The 16,206-nt window shown below is 45.7% G+C and overlaps 1 protein-coding gene and 1 long non-coding RNA gene across 7 annotated transcripts in view; one reads left to right on the plus strand and one right to left on the minus strand.

Moving 5' to 3' along the window:
• The window catches only part of LOC135507555 (type II inositol 3,4-bisphosphate 4-phosphatase-like), a 369,267-nt gene that overhangs the window by 293,393 nt on the left and 59,668 nt on the right, over window positions 1-16,206 (minus strand). The gene's annotated exons all lie outside the window — the stretch shown is intronic.
• Window positions 329-8,560, plus strand: LOC135507308 (uncharacterized). Its single transcript, XR_010450641.1, has 2 exons — window positions 329-753; window positions 6,902-8,560. It is a non-coding gene; the product is annotated as an uncharacterized LOC135507308 (long non-coding RNA).

Consider the following 16,206-nt stretch of genomic DNA (forward strand, 5'->3'; position numbering starts at 1 on the left):
TATCTTTTCAAGGGGGATGAAATTGAAATTGTAGCCAGCTCTGCAATGCTTGTTTGAAAAAGAGAGACCACAACAACTGTTCTTATAAGAACAGAATAACTCACAATGTTTCTCAGTGTATCTCAACTTTCATTTCCGTACCGTCTCCGGTGTCAAGGTTGTTTATTTATCACGGCGCACGGGGGCAAATGTGGTCATCAATAATTACGACTGCAACGTAGTACAAAAAAAGCCATCAACAGCAGATTGTAAAGGAAGAGCGTTCAGGCATAGGTAGTGTACACGGGGGCAAGTCAGCCGAAGACAGTTGACGCACACACCACTAAGATGTGGAGTCCCATAGCAGCAGGATTATAAAGGGGAAAGCATGTTCTCGACAGAGCATCGCTGAAGCAACATACACACTAGAGAGAAGTTGATCGTTTCGTCTTTTTCAGTCTCAAAAAAAATCGCTTTGCTCAGAGATGTCTCCAACCGCTGGTTCCTCTCGTGATCCCCAATCCCGTTTTGAGCTCTGTTGTAATTGACTCTCGGCAGGTGGTTGGTTTCGACACAACATCTTAAAAGGTTTGTGTGTCTCTGTGTGTGTGCATGCCTGCCAGTGATATCGTGTGTGGAGTGGGATTCGGGGTCTCACCACCACATTATCTCACACCTGAAAAGCAAGCAGCAAGCGGAAAGGAGGAGGGATAGAAGCGATTCCTCGAGGCAGTGGATCATCTCAGAGGACCCCTGGGCCCAAAGGGAGAATGGGTATATAATCATCTTAATACCTTCTGGCTCTATTCCTGTTATCCGCTTACAGGCATTGTTATGTTACACATAACTGCATTTCACACTTGTTGATAATGTTGTCATTCCAAAGGTGTGTCCAGTATATGGAGGAGTAAAGCCCTATAAGAAGACAGGGAGTAAAGCCCTATATGTAGACAGGGAACAAACACACGCCTGTCTGTCACTAGTAAAGCCCTATAAGAAGACAGGGAGTAAAGCCCTCCATGAAGACAGGGAGTAAAGCCCTCCATGAAGACAGGGAACAAACACACGCCTATCTGTCATTAGTAAAGCCCTATAAGAAGACAGGGAGTAAAGCCCTCCATGTAGACAGGGAACAAACACACGCCTGTCTGTCATTAGTAAAGCCCTATAAGAAGACAGGGAGTAAAGCCCTATATGTAGACAGGGAGCTAACACACGCCTGTCTGTCATTAGTAAAGCCCTATAAGAAGACAGGGAGTAAAGCCCTATAAGAAGACAGGGAGTAAAGCCCTCCATGAAGACAGGGAGTAAAGCCCTATATGTAGACAGGGAGCAAACACACGCCTGTCTGTCATTAGTAAAGGCCTACATGAAGACAGGGAGTAAAGCCCTCCATGAAGACAGGGAGTAAAGCCCTCCATGAAGACAGGGAGTAAAGCCCTATATGTAGACAGGGAGCAAACACACGCCTGTCTGTCATTAGTAAAGCCCTATAAGAAGACAGGGAGTAAAGCCCTCCATGAAGACAGGGAGCAAACACACGCCTGTCTGTCATTAGTAAAGCCCTATAAGAAGACAGGGAGTAAAGCCCTCCATGAAGACAGGGAGCAAACACACGCCTGTCTGTCATTAGTAAAGCCCTATAAGAAGACAGGGAGTAAAGCCCTATATGTAGACAGGGAGCTAACACACGCCTGTCTGTCACTAGTAAAGCCCTATAAGAAGATAGGGAGTAAAGCCCTATATGTAGACAGGGAGCTAACACACGCCTGTCTGTCATTTGTAAAGCCCTATATGAAGACAGGGAGTAAAGCCCTATATGTAGACAGGGAGCAAACACACGCCTGTCTGTCATTAGTAAAGCCCTATAAGAAGACAGGGAGTAAAGCCCTCCATGAAGACAGGGAGCAAACACACGCCTGTCTGTCATTAGTAAAGCCCTATAAGAAGACAGGGAGTAAAACCCTATGTGTAGACAGGGAGCAAACACACGCCTGTCTGTCATTAGTAAAGCCCTATATGAAGACTGGGAGTAAAGGCCTACATGAAGACAGGGAGTAAAGGTCTATATGAAGACAGGGAGTAAAGGTCTATATGAAGACAGGGAGTAAAGCCCTATATGAAGACAGGGAGTAAAGGCCTACATGAAGACAGGGAGTAAAGGTCTACATGAAGACAGGGAGTAAAGGCCTATATGAAGACAGGGAGTAAAGATCTATATGAAGACAGGGAGTAAAGATCTATATGAAGACAGGGAGTAAAGCCCTATATGAAGACAGGGAGTAAAGGCCTATATGAAGACAGGGAGTAAAGGCCTACATGAAGACAGGGAGTAAAGGTCTATATGAAGACAGGGAGTAAAGCCCTACATGAAGACAGGGAGTAAAGGCCTACATGAAGACAGGGAGTAAAGGCCTACATGAAGACAGGGAGTAAAGGCCTACATGAAGACAGGGAGTAAAGGCCTATATGAAGACAGGGAGTAAAGGCCTACATGAAGACAGGGAGTAAAGGCCTACATGAAGACAGGGAGTAAAGCCCTACATGAAGACAGGGAGTAAAGCCCTACATGAAGACAGGGAGTAAAGCCCTATATGAAGACAGGGAGTAAAGGCCTACATGAAGACAGGGAGTAAAGCCCTACATGAAGACAGGGAGTAAAGCCCTACATGAAGACAGGGAGTAAAGGCCTACATGAAGACAGGGAGTAAAGCCCAATATGAAGACAGGGAGTAAAGCCCTACATGAAGACAGGGAGTAAAGGCCTATATGAAGACAGGGAGTAAAGCCCTACATGAAGACAGGAAGTAAAGCCCTACATGAAGACAGGGAGTAAAGCCCTACATGAAGACAGGGAGTAAAGCCCTATATGAAGACAGGGAGTAGAGGCCTACATGAAGACAGGGAGTAAAGGCCTACATGAAGACAGGGAGTAAAGGTCTATATGAAGACAGGGAGTAAAGGCCTATATGAAGACAGGGAGTAAAGGTCTACATGAAGACAGGGAGTAAAGGCCTACATGAAGACAGGGAGTAAAGGCCTATATGAAGACAGGGAGTAAAGGTCTATATGAAGACAGGGAGTAAAGGCCTACATGAAGACAGGGAGTAAAGGCCTACATGAAGACAGGGAGTAAAGGCCTACATGAAGACAGGGAGTAAAGGCCTACATGAAGACAGGGAGTAAAGCCCTACATGAAGACAGGGAGTAAAGGTCTATATGAAGACAGGGAGTAAAGCCCTACATGAAGACAGGGAGTAAAGGCCTACATGAAGACAGGGAGTAAAGGCCTACATGAAGACAGGGAGTAAAGGCCTACATGAAGACAGGGAGTAAAGGCCTACATGAAGACAGGGAGTAAAGCCCTATATGAAGACAGGGAGTAAAGCCCTATATGAAGACAGGGAGTAAAGGCCTACATGAAGACAGGGAGTAAAGGCCTACATGAAGACAGGGAGTAAAGGCCTATATGAAGACAGGGAGTAAAGGCCTACATGAAGACAGGGAGTAAAGCCCTATATGAAGACAGGGAGTAAAGCCCTACATGAAGACAGGGAGTAAAGCCCTACATGAAGACAGGGAGTAAAGGCCTACATGAAGACAGGGAGTAAAGGCCTATATGAAGACAGGGAGTAAAGCCCTATATGAAGACAGGGAGTAAAGCCCTATATGAAGACAGGGAGTAAAGGTCTACATGAAGACAGGGAGTAAAGCCCTACATGAAGACAGGGAGTAAAGGCCTACATGAAGACAGGGAGTAAAGGCCTACATGAAGACAGGGAGTAAAGGCCTATATGAAGACAGGGAGTAAAGGTCTATATGAAGACAGGGAGTAAAGGTCTATATGAAGACAGGGAGTAAAGGCCTATATGAAGACAGGGATTAAAGGTCTATATGAAGACAGGGAGTAAAGGCCTACATGAAGACAGGGAGTAAAGGCCTATATGAAGACAGGGAGTAAAGGTCTATATGAAGACAGGGAGTAAAGGTCTATATGAAGACAGGGAGTAAAGGTCTATATGAAAACAGGGAGTAAAGGTCTATATGAAGACAGGGAGTAAAGGTCTATATGAAGACAGGGAGTAAAGGTCTATATGAAGACAGGGAGTAAAGGTCTATATGAAGACAGGGAGTAAAGGTCTACATGAAGACAGGGAGTAAAGGCCTACATGAAGACAGGGAGTAAAGGTCTATATGAAGACAGGGAGTAAAGGTCTACATGAAGACAGGGAGTAAAGGCCTACATGAAGACAGGGAGTAAAGGTCTATATGAAGACAGGGAGTAAAGGTCTATATGAAGACAGGGAGTAAAGGTCTATATGAAGACAGGGAGTAAAGGCCTATATGAAGACAGGGAGTAAAGGCCTACATGAAGACAGGGAGTAAAGGCCTACATGAAGACAGGGAGTAAAGGTCTATATGAAGACAGGGAGTAAAGGTCTACATGAAGACAGGGAGTAAAGGCCTACATGAAGACAGGGAGTAAAGGTCTATATGAAGACAGGGAGTAAAGGTCTACATGAAGACAGGGAGTAAAGGCCTACATGAAGACAGGGAGTAAAGGTCTATATGAAGACAGGGAGTAAAGATCTATATGAAGACAGGGAGTAAAGGTCTATATGAAGACAGGGAGTAAAGGCCTATATGAAGACAGGGAGTAAAGGCCTACATGAAGACAGGGAGTAAAGGCCTACATGAAGACAGGGAGTAAAGGCCTACATGAAGACAGGGAGTAAAGGCCTATATGAAGACAGGGAGTAAAGCCCTATATGAAGACAGGGAGTAAAGCCCTATATGAAGACAGGGAGTAAAGGTCTACATGAAGACAGGGAGTAAAGCCCTACATGAAGACAGGGAGTAAAGGCCTACATGAAGACAGGGAGTAAAGGCCTACATGAAGACAGGGAGTAAAGGCCTATATGAAGACAGGGAGTAAAGGTCTATATGAAGACAGGGAGTAAAGGTCTATATGAAGACAGGGAGTAAAGGCCTATATGAAGACAGGGATTAAAGGTCTATATGAAGACAGGGAGTAAAGGCCTACATGAAGACAGGGAGTAAAGGCCTATATGAAGACAGGGAGTAAAGGTCTATATGAAGACAGGGAGTAAAGGTCTATATGAAGACAGGGAGTAAAGGTCTATATGAAAACAGGGAGTAAAGGTCTATATGAAGACAGGGAGTAAAGGTCTATATGAAGACAGGGAGTAAAGGTCTATATGAAGACAGGGAGTAAAGGTCTATATGAAGACAGGGAGTAAAGGTCTACATGAAGACAGGGAGTAAAGGCCTACATGAAGACAGGGAGTAAAGGTCTATATGAAGACAGGGAGTAAAGGTCTACATGAAGACAGGGAGTAAAGGCCTACATGAAGACAGGGAGTAAAGGTCTATATGAAGACAGGGAGTAAAGGTCTATATGAAGACAGGGAGTAAAGGTCTATATGAAGACAGGGAGTAAAGGCCTATATGAAGACAGGGAGTAAAGGCCTACATGAAGACAGGGAGTAAAGGCCTACATGAAGACAGGGAGTAAAGGTCTATATGAAGACAGGGAGTAAAGGTCTACATGAAGACAGGGAGTAAAGGCCTACATGAAGACAGGGAGTAAAGGTCTATATGAAGACAGGGAGTAAAGGTCTACATGAAGACAGGGAGTAAAGGCCTACATGAAGACAGGGAGTAAAGGTCTATATGAAGACAGGGAGTAAAGATCTATATGAAGACAGGGAGTAAAGGTCTATATGAAGACAGGGAGTAAAGGCCTATATGAAGACAGGGAGTAAAGGCCTACATGAAGACAGGGAGTAAAGGCCTACATGAAGACAGGGAGTAAAGGTCTATATGAAGACAGGGAGTAAAGGTCTATATGAAGACAGGGAGTAAAGGTCTATATGAAGACAGGGAGTAAAGGCCTATATGAAGACAGGGAGTAAAGGCCTACATGAAGACAGGGAGTAAAGGTCTATATGAAGACAGGGAGTAAAGGCCTATATGAAGACAGGGAGTAAAGCCCTACATGAAGACAGGGAGTAAAGGCCTACATGAAGACAGGGAGTAAAGGCCTATATGAAGACAGGGAGTAAAGGCCTACATGAAGACAGGGAGTAAAGCCCTATATGAAGACAGGGAGTAAAGGCCTACATGAAGACAGGGAGCTAACACACGTCTCTCTGTCATTAGTAAAGCCCTATACCTATGGGATCTAACTCACTAAGTGAGGAGGATTGAACTCATTTAGAATGGCTGGCTGTACAAAAACACGTTTAAAAAAATCTGTATATATAATTACCAAGCGTGCGTGTGTGTGTGTGTGTGTGTGTGTGTGTGTGTGTGTGTGTGTGTGTGTGTGTGTGTGTGTGTGTGTGTGTGTGTGTGTGTGTGTGTGTGTGTGTGTGTGTAGAATCCCTAATCGGTAGACACTGTGGGGGTTCAGGAGCCTGAGTGTAGTCCCACTGTTTCCACTGCAGCAAGCTGTTACCGCAGGGCAAACATACACCTACACTAACATCTCACTCGGCTAATTGAAATCAACAGTCATTCTAGTAAAGTTAACTGAAGCCAATGCACTGTATGGAGAGAGACCATCGTAGTACAGTAATAACCTTCAAATGTTCTTTACATGGAAAATACAGGCCATTTCCTGTTACTTTAAGTGGCACACTGTTTAGATGGAACGGAAGTCATAGTTACCTTTGAATGTACTTGGGACACAGACGACTTACTAAAAAGTATGTGATTGGCGTCTATGTGTGGTAGATATTTTTCGCTGTTGGAAGTATAGTTACCCGATAAATGAACAGCAATCATTAACCAACTCAGAGGGTATTTTTGAAAGGCTTCCATGCATGGCCACAAGATCTAGATATAAAATGTGTATCTGATTGAGGTTTGTTGACTGAATTTTTCACCCTCCAAACAGATATGGCGTCTCCTTCAAGCGACCACAACATTCACGCTCCAATGTCCAGAATACAAAAAATCCTCAAAGTGGCTGTACTGCAGAGCCACTTTGAGAGGAAACCTTCCTCCCTGATCAACCGTCAGCCAGAGCGCACCTCCCTCACGGACTAGAGTGTGTGTTCTTCCTCTCACCCTGGCATTGGTTGACAGCAAATCTCTCCACTGATCCACGTGACACCATCTGTGTTCTCTCCGCTGTTGATCCTTTCCGTGTCCAAAGCCCAGTGTCCTCCCTCTTTATCCGCCACCTGCCCACCTCTCACTCTCCCTCCTTTCCTCTCCCTCCTTCACCGTCTCTCTCAGTCTCCCCCTCCCTCTCTCCCTCCTTCCCTCTCGCAGCTCCATTATTCAACAGGACTTCTATGGAGGACCTTGTTTTGGGAGAAAGCAACAGCCTCGGCTTCTGTATATTCAAATCGTAAAGATACACAGGTTACATCCCAAATAGCACCCTCCTCCCTATATAGTACACTACTTTCGACCAGAGCCCTATGGACCCTGGTCAAAAGTAGTGCACTGTGAAGGGAATGGGTTGCCATTTGGGATGCAGGACAGGGTCATAACACATCATGGAGAAGGGAAGAGGCAGCCATCATCTCATGATCTGCATATGTCAGAAACATAGTAACACACACACACACACACACACACACATGCCTAAATATGAATGCACACTCACTCACTCTAGAGGAGTTGGCTTTACTTCATCATTTTATGAGTTATGCCAGCATATGATTGAGAGTTTACAGCCAAATAGCACCCGTGTATCATTTAACAGACCTACCATTCATCTCATCCAGTAGCAGATAGATTTCACATCACTGAGATATATCTTTGTAATTCAGAAACAAACGTGCATATGTGTCATTTCTACTGTAGTAAACACCAATGTGATGAATGTGGAACGATATCTTTGTGTTGTGTTAACAGGTATATGATTGACAAGCATGCACTCTGTTACAGCACTGCACAGTAAATGCATGCTGTGTTTAAGATGCTTAGAGGAGACTGTAAAGTCATTGATGTGATTCAGTCATATCAATATCATACATAAGTGTGGTTCATTCATTTATTCAACTCATGGCAAAATGAAAACAGCTATTCTCACTGAGGACCTACCGTGAGTCACATGTTACTGCTGATAGAGCACAGAGCAGACGAAGGCTGACCCCATTCTGGGATGATAACATGGATCACAAATAGTTAACGTATTGGCCGCTTTGCCTCAACGCAGTTCGGAGTGGTCATGTGACCAACACTATTTAATAGCTTGTTGTGAAGGGTCGTGGCACCTCTACAGGACTCCAATTACCCCAGACCACGCCCCTTTCCTCACTCCTCTGTTTCCCACTGAAGCAGCATGCTTCTTCCTACACGGCTCATGCTTAGTGCTCCCGCGTGGCGCAGCGGTCTAAGGCACTGCATCTCAGTGCTAGAGGCGTCACTAATGTCCCTAGTTCGATTCCAGGCTGTATCACTACTGGCCGTGATTGAGAGTCCCATAGGGCGGCGCACAATTGGCCCAGCGTCATCCGGGTTTGGTCTGGGTTTGGCCGTCCTTGTAAATAAGAATTTGTTCTTAACTGACTTGCCTGGTTAAATAAAGGATTCAAAAATGTAGCGGACATTTTCCTTCCTTCATTTGTGCGTGATATGAGAAAGTCTAGACTTATTTTCAACAACGTGACAAACCTTCTATGTCTATGACGCTGCCTTTAACTTCCTTGTTATATATCCTCTTTCTGTATCCATGTCCTCAGTTTGACAATCCCCCCTTGATTATGTTTAGTCCTGGCAGCCTCCTTAGTTTGTAGTTCTTCGCTAAGCCCATTCCCTGTAACAGCCACCCGGCACAACATTGTGACGTGTGAACCTTTATGTTCCATGTCCCTGATGAAAACCCCATCCAACCCACGTCCAATCGCATCTCCAAGGCTTTACAAGCCACACCCTAACGTTCCATCCTTAAATCATCCTCAACCTTATCATCCATTCGTCATTCATCCTGCAATATCCTTTCACGACTCAAACTGCAACCATAAGGTGTCACCAATCCACTCAACTGCAGTCCTCCTCGGGGTGTTTTAATGGTCACACCACCAGGACAGACTCAAGTCAGACCAGCAACCCTGACATCTAGATACAGTCCTTTCACCACCTCAACTCTGAGCAGTGTTTACAGCACTACTTCAAATGTTATTTGTCACATGCGCCGAATACAGCGGTTGTAGTAGACCTTACAGTCAAACGCTTACAGACAAGCCCTTAACCAACAATGCCGTTTTAAGAAAAAATAAACAATAAATAAATAAATACAAAATAAATACAAAATAAATCAAAATCAAACACACACCCACATACACTCTCATACAACTCAATGAAAATGTTTCGTAATTTTCCGCTTTTGAAAAGTAAAGTGTAGTTCATTAAAAAAAAACTCTTCAACGGCTGGTTGACCATAAGGTTATGAGATTACCTTATGAACACCACTCAAACCATTATCCCAGAGACTGTTACCCTGTTTCTTCCCCTGCTTTGTCAGACAAAATCTTCCCCTCTCAAACTGACTCTGCCTCACCAATAGAAAGCCAATGTCTCTACAGTATTTATGTCTATAAAGCTGTTAAATGTAACAGCATCTGTTTCCAAAGCAGTACAGAGACTGACACACAGGCAGGTGGACATTTCATCACACTCAAACTGAACAATGGGAAAAACGTACAACTGTCAAACAACACATGGAGCGAAGGGAACTAGGAACACAAAGAAGGAGAGTATGTACGGCTCTACCTTTAGGGAAGTTATCTACTGCTTCTACAGCAAACAGCACACGGAGCGAAGGGAACTAGGAACACAAAGAAGGAGAGTATGCACGGCTCTACGTTTAGGGAAGTTATCTACTGCTTCTACAGCAAACAACACACGGAGCGAAGGGAACTAGGAACACAAAGAAGGAGAGTATGTACGGCTCTACCTTTAGGGAAGTTATCTACTGCTTCTACAGCAAACAACACACGGAGCGAAGGGAACTAGGAACACAAAGAAGGAGAGTATGTACGGCTCTACCTTTAGGGAAGTTATCTACTGCTTCTACAGCAAACAACACACGGAGCGAAGGGAACTAGGAACACAAAGAAGGAGAGTATGCACGGCTCTACCTTTAAGGAAGTTATCTACTGCTTCTACAGCAAACAACACACGGAGCGAAGGGAACTAGGAACACAAAGAAGGAGAGTATGTACGGCTCTACCTTTAGGGAAGGTATCTACTGCTTCTACAGCAAACAACACACGGAGCGAAGGGAACTAGGAACACAAAGAAGGAGAGTATGCACGGCTCTACCTTTAGGGAAGGTATCTACTGCTTCTACAGCAAACAACACATGGAGCGAAGGGAACTAGGAACACAAAGAAGGAGAGTATGCACGGCTCTACCTTTAGGGAAGTTATCTACTGCTTCTACAGCAAACAACACACGGAGCGAAGGGAACTAGGAACACAAAGAAGGAGAGTATGCACGGCTCTACCTTTAGGGAAGTTATCTACTGCTTCTACAGCAAACAACACACGGAGCGAAGGGAACTAGGAACACAAAGAAGGAGAGTATGTACGGCTCTACCTTTAGGGAAGTTATCTACTGCTTCTACAGCAAACAACACACGGAGCGAAGGGAACTAGGAACACAAAGAAGGAGAGTATGTACGGCTCTACCTTTAGGAAGTTATCTACTGCTTCTACAGCAAACAACACACGGAGCGAAGGGAACTAGGAACACAAAGAAGGAGAGTATGCACGGCTCTACCTTTAAGGAAGTTATCTACTGCTTCTACAGCAAACAACACACGGAGCGAAGGGAACTAGGAACACAAAGAAGGAGAGTATGTACGGCTCTACCTTTAGGGAAGGTATCTACTGCTTCTACAGCAAACAACACACGGAGCGAAGGGAACTAGGAACACAAAGAAGGAGAGTATGCACGGCTCTACCTTTAGGGAAGGTATCTACTGCTTCTACAGCAAACAACACATGGAGCGAAGGGAACTAGGAACACAAAGAAGGAGAGTATGCACGGCTCTACCTTTAGGGAAGTTATCTACTGCTTCTACAGCAAACAACACACGGAGCGAAGGGAACTAGGAACACAAAGAAGGAGAGTATGCACGGCTCTACCTTTAGGGAAGTTATCTACTGCTTCTACAGCAAACAACACACGGAGCGAAGGGAACTAGGAACACAAAGAAGGAGAGTATGCACGGCTCTACCTTTAGGGAAGATATCTACTGCTTCTACAGCAAACAACACACGGAGCGAAGGGAACTAGGAACACAAAGAAGGAGAGTATGCACGGCTCTACCTTTAGGGAAGATATCTACTGCTTCTACAGCAAACAACACACGGAGCGAAGGGAACTAGGAACACAAAGAAGGAGAGTATGCACGGCTCTACCTTTAGGGAAGGTATCTACTGCTTCTACAGCAAACAACACACGGAGCGAAGGGAACTAGGAACACAAAGAAGGAGAGTATGCACGGCTCTACCTTTAGGGAAGTTATCTACTGCTTCTACAGCAAACAGCACACGGAGCGAAGGGAACTAGGAACACAAAGAAGGAGAGTATGCACGGCTCTACCTTTAGGAAGTTATCTACTGCTTCTACAGCAAACAACACACGGAGCGAAGGGAACTAGGAACACAAAGAAGGAGAGTATGCACGGCTCTACCTTTAGGGAAGTTATCTACTGCTTCTACAGCAAACAACACACGGAGCGAAGGGAACTAGGAACACAAAGAAGGAGAGTATGCACGGCTCTACCTTTAGGGAAGTTATCTACTGCTTCTACAGCAAACAACACACGGAGCGAAGGGAACTAGGAACACAAAGAAGGAGAGTATGCACGGCTCAACCTTAAGGGAAGATATCTACTGCTTCTACAGCAAACAACACACGGAGCGAAGGGAACTAGGAACACAAAGAAGGAGAGTATGCACGGCTCTACCTTAAGGGAAGATATCTACTGCTTCTACAGCAAACAACACACGGAGCGAAGGGAACTAGGAACACAAAGAAGGAGAGTATGCACGGCTCTACCTTAAGGGAAGATATCTACTGCTTCTACAGCAAACAACACACGGAGCAAAGGGAACTAGGAACACAAAGAAGGAGAGTATGCACGGCTCTACCTTAAGGGAAGATATCTACTGCTTCTACAGCAAACAACACACGGAGCGAAGGGAACTAGGAACACAAAGAAGGAGAGTATGCACGGCTCTACCTTAAGGGAAGATATCTACTGCTTCTACAGCAAACAACACACGGAGCGAAGGGAACTAGGAACACAAAGAAGGAGAGTATGCACGGCTCTACCTTAAGGGAAGATATCTACTGCTTCTACAGCAAACAACACACGGAGCGAAGGGAACTAGGAACACAAAGAAGGAGAGTATGCACGGCTCTACCTTTAGGGAAGTTATCTACTGCTTCTACAGCAAACAACACACGGAGCGAAGGGAACTAGGAACACAAAGAAGGAGAGCATGTACGGCTCTACCTTTAGGGAAGTTATCTACTGCTTCTACAGCAAACAACACACGGAGCGAAGGGAACTAGGAACACAAAGAAGGAGAGTATGCACGGCTCTACCTTTAGGGAAGGTATCTACTGCTTCTACAGCAAACAACACATGGAGCGAAGGGAACTAGGAACACAAAAAAGGAGAGTATGCACGGCTCTACCTTTAGGGAAGTTATCTACTGCTTCTACAGCAAACAACACACGGAGCGAAGGGAACTAGGAACACAAAGAAGGAGAGTATGCACGGCTCTACCTTTAGGGAAGGTATCTACTGCTTCTACAGCAAACAACACACGGAGCGAAGGGAACTAGGAACACAAAGAAGGAGAGTATGCACGGCTCTACCTTTAGGGAAGGTATCTACTGCTTCTACAGCAAACAACACACGGAGCGAAGGGAACTAGGAACACAAAGAAGGAGAGTATGCACGGCTCTACCTTTAGGGAAGGTATCTACTGCTTCTACAGCAAACAACACACGGAGCGAAGGGAACTAGGAACACAAAGAAGGAGAGTATGCACGGCTCTACCTTTAGGGAAGTTATCTACTGCTTCTACAGCAAACAACACACGGAGCGAAGGGAACTAGGAACACAAAGAAGGAGAGTATGCACGGCTCTACCTTAAGGGAAGTTATCTACTGCTTCTACAGCAAATAAAGACGCTTATCAGACGAACCGGAATGATTTCTTTAGATAATGCAGCAAATTCTGACTCAGCATGAAACCATATAACACTATCTGAAATTGGCTCCCAAACAAACACTAAGATCCTACAGAGATTCCCTCCAGAGTGGTCCAAGTCTACACTCTGCAAAGGTGAGGCAGACACACACACACCCTCTCACCCTAAACACCCTCTCCTTACCTCCATCTCTCTCTTCATCCATCTCTCCTTCCCTCCATCCATCTCTCTCTTCCTTCATCTCTCCTTCCCTCCATCCATCTCTCTCTTCCTCCATCTCTCCTTCCCTCCATCCATCTCTCTCTTCCTCCATCTCTCCTTCCCTCCATCCATCTCTCTCTTCCTCCATCTCTCCATCTCTCTCTTTCTCCCTCCATCTCTCCTTCCCTCCCTCCATCTCTCTTCCTCCATCTCTCCCTCCCTCCATATCTCCATCTCTCTCTTTCTCCCTCCATCTCTCCTTCCCTCCCTCCATCTCTCCCTCCCTCCATATCTCTCTCTCCCTCCATATCTCTCTCCCTCCATATCTCTCTCCCTCCATATCTCTCTCCCTCCATCCACCTCTCTCCCTCCATCCATCTCTCTCTCTCTCCCTCCATCTCTCTCTCTCTCTCCCTCCATCTCTCTCCCTCCATCTCTCTCTCCCTCCATCTCTCTCTCCCTCCACCCATCCCTCTCTCTCTCCATCCCTCTCTCTCCATCCCTCTCTCTCTCCATCTCTCTCTCCCCCCATCTCTCTCTCTCCCCCATCTCTCTCTCCCCCCATCTCTCTCTCCCCCCATCTCTCTCTCTCCCCATCTCTGCCCCTCTCTGATTGAGCGCTGCTCGATTCATTAGATGTTATCAGGGCTTAGACTGAGTCAATGCTGAGACTGGAGGCAGGAGGCAGGAGGCAGGCCTGTGAAGCTGATTGGGCCAGAAAGAGACCGGCTGGAGAGAAACTGGTTTAGCTGCACCCACACACACGCACACACACACACGCACACACACACGTTTCGTTTTACCACCACAAGGCCTGGGGCAGAGGGAGAGGATGGAGGGGAGGGCAGGGAGTTCTAGATTGACTTAGATATTGAATGTCTATCCATGGCCTAGGGATGTCAGGAAATGCCTTCAAAACCAGATGAACGTCTAGTTTTGCAGTGAGACTGTGAGAGCTTGTTGAGGAAGGACCAGTGGATCATGGGCAAAGGGGACCAGGGGTTATTACAACATCATAACAGGGACGAGAGATAAATGACAGGTGGTGATTCGCTAACCCATCTGTCAGTCAAAAGAGAGACTGATGTAGCTGCAGGAAGAGGACAGAGGAGAGTAGGGAGAGGAGAGGAACCAGTGGATCAAGGGCAAAGGGAATAGTAACCAGGATTAAGGGTTATCACAACAGCATGTCAGGGATTGAGCCCTCTCAATGAGAGGTGGTGATGTGCCAACCCATAAGGGTCTAATGTAGAGATGGAGAGTGGTCTGGATGGGCAGATGTAAAGGTGACGCAATGGTGGAGGTCGGGGTTATGAACCGGGCATTTAACTGTCGCATTGTGCAAATGTATGCTCACACAGACACTGATAGACAAAGGCACACGCACACACACACACAGATCATGCCCTATTTATGGGCTATAACAGACAGGCAGGGTGCTCCTCAAAGCTCCTTCTATTGCCTTTGAAGAGGATTGATTCCCAGTCAGACATTTTTATTCGTCTTACACAGACGGGGCTTTGCTCCCTGTGCAAATGAATTTAGAATAGAAATATGTACGCCACCTTTGTGGCCTCAACAAGCTATCCTATTCTATGATCCAATAACTCAAAAAGACTGAGCTGAAAATGTTGTAAGGGGGCAATATAACCTGAAATGAATTTAATGAAGACAATGGTTTGGCCCATTTATCATTTACATTAAAAAAGTGGCCATCGTATCCAATGCTTCAGGTTTTATTCTGCAGGTAGGCTTATTGATTCCCTATCGCCTCTGGCACATTACTCTGAATCATTTCACTCCACGATTTATTACATGTGAGGCTGTAGCTCAAATAAATGTTATTTAATCAATAGCGAAATATAGTGGGTCATGAAAATCTTAACGTCCTAACATTAATTTTACCCTAAATCATTGTTCCCTTTGCTGTGTTCATCAATATTTTCTTCCGATAGGGAGACTGCTCTTTCCCAAGTATGTGAATCAAGTGTGTGTGTGTGTGTGTGTGTGTGTGTGTGTGTGTGTGTGTGTGTGTGTGTGTGTGTGTGTGTGTGTGTGTGTGTGTGTGTGTGTGTGTGTGTGTGTGTGTGTGTGTGTGTGTGCAAGCTTTAGGGAGTGTGTGTCTGCATATACTGTAAGTGTGTATGTGTGTAAGCCTCTCATACCTTTCACACAGTTGCTGTGTGTCCCAGAGCCTCTGCACACACACGTGGGGTGTGAGTGGCCTGATAAGGCAGTGAGGGATTGAGCGGTAGCCTTGGACCCTGTACCTCCAGAGAGAGAAAGTGACTGAAAGACAGACAGAGATATGAGAGAGAGAGAGAGACAGAGATATGAGAGAGAGAGAGAGAGAGAGACAGAGAGAGAGAGAGAGAGAGAGACAGAGATTGAGAGAGAGACAGAGAGAGCGCGAGAGAGAGAGCGTGAGAGAGAGAGAGAGAGAGAGAGAGAGAGACAGAGATTGAGAGAGAGACAGAGAGAGCGCGAGAGAGAGCGTGAGAGAGAGAGAGAGAGAGAGAGAGAGAGAGAGAGAGAGAGAGAGAGAGATTGAGAGAGAGAGAGAGAGAAAAGCGTGCCAGAGAGAGCCAGTGCTGGTGGCGCGGTGCCTTCCCCAGGAGACAGCTCATATGATTGATGGCTAACCGTGGCTATTTAAAGAATGGGATTTCTACCTGACAATCAATCACTTCGCTAGCTCACTGCCCGACCACCACCGCAAACGACACTACTGCTACTTAGAGGGATTTTTGGGGCAAGGAGAGGGAGGAGGAGGGAGAAGTCACCCTCGGGTAATGGTACAGTACTGGCG

Source organism: Oncorhynchus masou, chromosome 21 (assembly GCF_036934945.1).
Source record: "Oncorhynchus masou masou isolate Uvic2021 chromosome 21, UVic_Omas_1.1, whole genome shotgun sequence".
In the NCBI taxonomy this organism is placed as follows: Eukaryota; Metazoa; Chordata; class Actinopteri; order Salmoniformes; family Salmonidae; genus Oncorhynchus; species Oncorhynchus masou.